Below are 6,309 nucleotides of genomic sequence, written 5' to 3' on the forward strand. Positions count from 1 at the left end.
GGAGTGCGCGTAACTGCGCGAATGGAGGAGAGAAGAAGGAGGCGAGGGGCCCTACATAAGCCCGCACACGTTGTGGTGTCAGCTTTAATTATAAAGCTGCGTGTAATTGAATAGACGGTAATTGAGGGATCTGGTAGGTATTATTGAAGTTTCCGCAGGGGCTTGTGTCGCTGAATGACGTTGAGGGACGTTGAGGGACGCTGGCCTCCACGTTCCTACTGCTGGTGGCTCAATCTCTCTCTCTCTCTCTCTCGCACTGTCTCAACAACTCTTCTTCTCTTTTTTTCTTTAAGAAGGATATACGCGATGGGACGTACACTCCAGGGCACGAAATAAATAAAACTTTTTCTCTTTCTCTTACTCTTGGCTCTTGGAATTCTTTTTTCTTTCGTTCTCCTTCATTTCTATCTTTCTCACTCGTATTTCTGCTTCCACAGGCCATGTATGCTGCTGCTGCTGCTGCTGCTGATGGAACGTACTCTCTGGCTGACATTGACGCGAGCGTGCGCGGTCAGTGGCTCGACCTCGGACTCTTGCATGAGGGTGGTTTCATGCATATGTTAATCGCATCTCGCTTGACGGAGGAGGAAGTAGAGGGAAAGCCGTGTCTACCCCGTGCTTCTGCGGTCCTTGTTCGGTTCCTCTCCACCACTCGCTCGCTCGCTCGCCATGTATGAATCTACTCTCTTCTCGCAGGGCCTCTGCGGAGATGCGGCCCTTGAAGAAATACGATGATATGCAAGCTACGCCCCGATCTACCATTGGCGGTGGGAAAGATCCTGGAAACACGTGTTAAATCGGTCCCACACACATCGCCAACGTTTACCAATCCTATATTATCCGCCGGCCTCGTCCCGGCATTAAATTCCGATGCTCAAAAGCCCTTGCACATAATTAGCTTCGTCGTTTAACTCTGGTGCACAGAAAGACTTTGAATTTGCATATACTTTTACGGTAGCTAATAACATTTTGTTTTTCAATCCGTTATCAGAATGAAAATCGAATTCAAAGAATTCGAAGAATTCGATTTTTATTCTATAGCGATAACGAAGGCTACTTTCTTAGTTCCAACTTTCCCATTCGCTCCGCTATAGTCATCTACCTTATCTAGGGGTGCTTTCGCAATTCGCTAATGTCCGATGCCCGCGTTCGATGGCGCTAGCGGTCTTCCCTCGCGTTTTCTTTCTTTTCTATTTCGTCGCATTTACCCCTGGACAGTTTTTTATTGCCATTATCATTCAACCTGATTCAACGGCTCTCGCGTTCTCTTTTCTTATTCCTTTTCACATCCGCGCACACACTCCCGCGATTCACACTCTGCTTTCCATCCCCGGATTGTTGAAAGAAGAGCACACTCAATTGGCAATCGAGAAACGTCAGATTTAAATCCTGGCTCAGCCCCTGTAGGACTCTTCGATCAATTTATAAACCTCCTTCATCAGAAAGCTCATTTCGAAACAGCTTTTTCCCGAGAATAGTCAACGCGGTGTCAACTTTTCAAAAATTCCTGCTGAAAAATTGTCCACGCATCTGAAAATTCTTACTTGCGTTTAAACTCCGAGTGAAAGCAGTGAATCATCGCACGAAGAATTATATCCTCTTACGCTGCTTTCATTCTCGCACCACTTAACGCAATTGCCTTTGTGTAAAAGATCTGCTAAAGTCTGAGCGAAACTAATCCGCGATGATGTCACCGCGAACATAGTTCACGCAAACATTCGTCGCTTTCAACGAAAAAAACACAATTTTCAGTTATTCACAGCCGCGTTATCCCTTCCCGTACCAATTTGGCGACCCGAGGCCCTTAATAAGTCTCTGAACGAGTGAGCAAAACAGCAAAGTGACGGGATAATACTCCGATATCAAAGCTGCAACACCCGCGTCATATCAAAATGAATCGAGCCTTTGAAATTTCGTTCTTCAGCCATTTGATGACGAGTCGAGCTCCCCCACGAGCCAAAGAGCGTGAAGATTATGACGAGATTCCCCTCGCTGGTATCCAATTGTTGATGAGCTAACGGCAAAAAATGCAAATTAATGGAAGTCGATAAAAATGTTTTGATGGACGAAATAATTCACGATTTCAAACGTCATCATCGAACGATGGCGAGGTACGAATGAGTCAAATTTTGTAGATCCTAACCCACGAATAATGAGCTACGAACGAAATTGCTGTTTATTAGGACAATTCAATTACTTTTTAGATCGAAGACGAGCAGGAGCCAGTTAAAAGCATCCAATTGACATGACACTCTCGTTTCAGGACCCTCGTTTGATTGGAACTAACTTTTGGGCAATTCAGCTTAAAAAGAATGACTGAAGTAACTGGATCTTCGACCGGATCCAGGATTCTCGTCGCTCCGAGTAAAATGCTGAAAACAGAGAGTCCAGGAGCCAGCCCGATTTCTTTCTTTCACGTCGTCGTGTCAGCGTCCCCGTTGGTTTGGTTATCGCTCCGTTCACGGTGCAGGTAAGATTTTCAAAAATTCTCATGCTACCAAAGCCAAGAAAAATTCAGACTCTATTCCTGTTAAAATGCCAAAAGGGACTCTCACGGATGATAAAGTTTTGAGGTTCTAGGAAAAAAGTCATGTCGAATGGCTCGCATACGGACGTTCGGAAGCACAATTATATGCAGCAGGTCTCGAGGTACATGGACGGTCTTGGTAACCCCACCAGAGGTCGAATCCATAGACGTTAGTGTATCCAAGAGTTTACGTTTCCCCAAGGACGAGTAGGCCCCAAATCGACCCGAGCCACTGACGGAGGGTTGCTCGTGACGAGGGTTGCTCACCTTTCCTCGTGACTCTTAGCAGCCCCTGTTCAGGCAACTTGATCTACCGTTGAATATTGAACGGAAAAACCGTTCGTCAAGTAAGAGCGAAAAAAGTGCTCGTGAGATTCGATACGTAAGAAGAAATCCGGATGAAAAGCGTGACGAAATTTCCAAAAAGCACTGACGATGAAAATGTGGCGAAGGTGAAACGATTTTCGTACTTTCTTCTGACTCAATCGCCGCCTTGTGACGCGGTCTCGCTTTTACTCGACTGGCCAGTTCAAGTCTCTCCGAAGTGTGTGTGGCTCCGTTCGACGACGGTCGCTCGACAGTCAGCATCGAAACGCAGATAATTGAATGAAATTGAGGAATCTCCTGTTATCATTAATCGAATTATACGAGTTGTGTGGAGGAACCTGTGAAACTCGATTAACCGTTGACGAGCTGAGCTCGGGGTGGGATACAAATTAACGGGAGTCCGCGCAGATATCGAGAGTCTGAAGATTTCCCAATACCATCGATCAAAACGAAATTAAATGAAAATGAAATTTCGTAAAACACAGTAGCCAGAAAAGCTTTGGACGAAAGGTGATTCCTGCGGATCGCGTGCTGCCTAAATATCGATATGCATCAACGAGCGCGATCATGGGTCGGATCCACTCGCAGAGTCAAACTATGAATTATCAGGACAAATGATAGGAAGCAACGTGTCGAACACGAGCGACAATTATGTGTACAAGCGATCACGAGCGATAATTCATTTTTTGAAAGTGATGAGAGATTGATGCGAGCCTGTTACCGACGTGCTTTATTGGATTTGCTTCGAGAGAATGACAAAGCTGTTAATCTTTAGTGCCCATCGTAAATTCTCTTCCTCCTGGCTGCTTGGGGCTTTGCAATTGAAAAGTCATTTCGTATACGTTCCGCGATAGCGTTTGCTCGACTGTGCGTGTCTCATCGCACGTATAGAGATATACTCGAGACGTGAGAATATAGAAAAAAATGAGTAATTTAAAGTGGTGCTGGTACGCAGCGGGGATAAAAAAGCGACGCTGGATAACCAGGTTAATCAAATTATACGATTCCAATAGCCCGGCTCTCAAAGCCCTTTGTACGAACGCAGATCTATTACATGCTCTCTGAGTGGCTACAGCCATATATGGAGATTCGATGGAGTGTCGTATCGAATTTATCGTATCGAATAAAGTCGTACAAGTGCGCCTAACAGCGATAGAAATGAAACGTTCCATCGGTTGTCACGGAACCTTTCGCTCGGAAATGTTGCCCAGGGTTGACAGCAGCGGCGGGCATTTTTTCAAGAGCATCAATCGCAATATCCCCGGGCACGTTGGTCATTCGATTACCAGCACTCGTGATTACTCTTCGGAATCGTCGACCGAACGCGAGGATTAGTGTTGCCATTCGCACTCTCTATCCCTTCAGCAGTTCTGTTCTAATGTTTGCAAAAAAAGACGTCGATTCATCGGCGGATGATATCGCGTTGACAAAATATTTCTGGCAGTGCTGACCTCGGTTTCGGAGTTTCATGACGTTCCATTAATATATTTGGCTTCCTGCGTCATCGCGATGGTGGACGTTTGTTCTCCTTACGTATCCCGATGCTGCATCAGAAATTTTTGTTTTCGAGGCTGGAATTGCTCGTCGAGGTGAAAGCTTCCCGATATTTACCAACTCGTATAAGCTCTGTGCATCGAGCGGGTCTCACGCAGCAGCTACTCGGCACATTGCTGGCTCGGGTTTCCAGGCAAAGATTATCGATTTATCAGCCTGCTCTCCGCACCCACTCGCGCCCTCGACCGAATGCAAAGTAAATTGTAAACAGTTTCGTTATTTATATTTCTCGGTTAAAATAAACGAATTAGGCTCCTCCGGATGCTTCGGCGAAATTGTGCAAAAAAGAGGCGTGGAAATTCTGATCAATTCGACGATGTCCTTGAGGAGATTCGATAATAAAAAAAATGTTTTTTTTTCTCTTTCCAACAGATTTTCAATACCCGATGGATCCGTTGAAGCCTCTCAAGTATTATTAATCGAAACGAACATTATTTGGTGACGGCATTATACAAGCTACATTGCTTCCGGCTTTGCCGCACGATGTTGTGAAAGGTGAGCGATCATCCGTTGCTGAATTGCGAGCATCCGGAGACCAAAGCGTGCTTTTCGCTTTGACAGCTTTAACTCTCCAACAAAAAGTCGTAAAAAATCGCTGAAAAAGAGGATGAAAGGGCTTTACAGAGGGAAGCTTGACCGGTACGAAGGTTCGCGGATTTCGGGAGCGACTTTCGAGAGTTCGGCTTTCTACCGATGGTCAAAACGACTCGTTTTTCGTGGGGAAGCTGTCTCGGTTGCAGCTCCGGGATTCACAGTCGAAAAAACGACTTTTCGTGCGTTCGACCACTTTCAATCGAAGCGTTATAAATTTGTAACGAGCGTGATTCGCACCGATCCTCAAATCTCGTCGGTTCAGAGTCTCCAAATATTTTGGCGCAGCTAGAGAAACGCGGGATCGATTTTTAGGGTAAAAACAGTAAATTCCCGGAAGGATTTTTCTCCCGATACCTTGACATTCATTGAAGTTGCGTTCACGCACGTTTCATTGTCTCGAACGATGACGACAGAAAAAAGTGTGAAAAATTTGGGCAATTTCAACGTGATTTTCGTCCGACGGCGACAGGTTTCGTTCCAATAAATCTGTCAGAATTTTGGAATATTCAGCTCGCTCACATTCATCGGTACGTCTATACGCATGCCGTACATTCGCACCGGACAGACTCGAAAGAAAAGTACGTTATACATAATTACGAATGTCGGTACAGAGGAGCGAGTGCGAGGACAAGAAAAAGGCTCGCCGTTACGATTGGCCGAGCGCGTTGCCCGGGCGCTGCTGCTGTGCTTCGCCAACTAATTCAATTTGGCGGCTGAACGGAGAAAATTTATTCATATACTCGAGCTAAATTATTTCCGCGCGTGAAGCGTCCACGAAGAGATGAAGCGCGGCGGTTGAGGAGAAAAAACGTGTGAGAGCATGTCAAGAGTAGAGAACGGATGGTTGATTAAGAGAACGGGAATACCTTTCTTGGCATCCCTCGGAGCTCTTTTCGTTCCTCCGATTCTCCCTTCGACGCCCGCGCACCGTTTTACAAAATCTCTACGGCTTTATTCTTTGTTTTTCTTTATACTCGTTTTTTTTTTCTTTCTTTTCTCTCTCCTTTTCCTTTCATGCTGCTACATTTTTTATTCTTTTTCCTTCCCTATACAACGCCAAGTTTTTATTCTTCTTACTCGCTCAACGTGTCTTCTTCGCGGTTTCACTCTCGTTCTGTTGAACTTGCTTCTGTGTACCTTTTGTTACCGCACGCAGCAGTTTTTGCATTTTCAATTCTCCCTTGAAATATGCTTTCTCCTCGTGTATACCTTGTGTGCCCGCGTGTGCGTTTATTCGTCGACGCACACAGAAGGTGCATTTCATTTACGATGCGGACTAAGTAATTGAGGAAAATTGCGGAATTGTG

General features: G+C 45.4%; 1 long non-coding RNA gene across 2 annotated transcripts; it reads left to right on the forward strand.

The window, feature by feature from the left end:
* The first annotated feature begins 702 nt into the window (after positions 1-702).
* LOC122413572 (uncharacterized) lies at positions 703-4,690 on the forward strand. Of its 2 annotated transcripts, none has more exons than XR_006261579.1 (3): positions 703-2,111; positions 2,264-2,470; positions 2,567-4,690. It is a non-coding gene; the product is annotated as an uncharacterized lncRNA (long non-coding RNA). The 2 variants fall into 2 exon arrangements; XR_006261580.1 differs by having other exon boundaries at positions 2,581-4,690.
* The last annotated feature ends 1,619 nt before the right edge of the window (positions 4,691-6,309 follow it).

Source organism: Venturia canescens, chromosome 7 (genome assembly GCF_019457755.1).
Source record: "Venturia canescens isolate UGA chromosome 7, ASM1945775v1, whole genome shotgun sequence".
NCBI lineage: Eukaryota > Metazoa > Arthropoda > Insecta > Hymenoptera > Ichneumonidae > Venturia > Venturia canescens.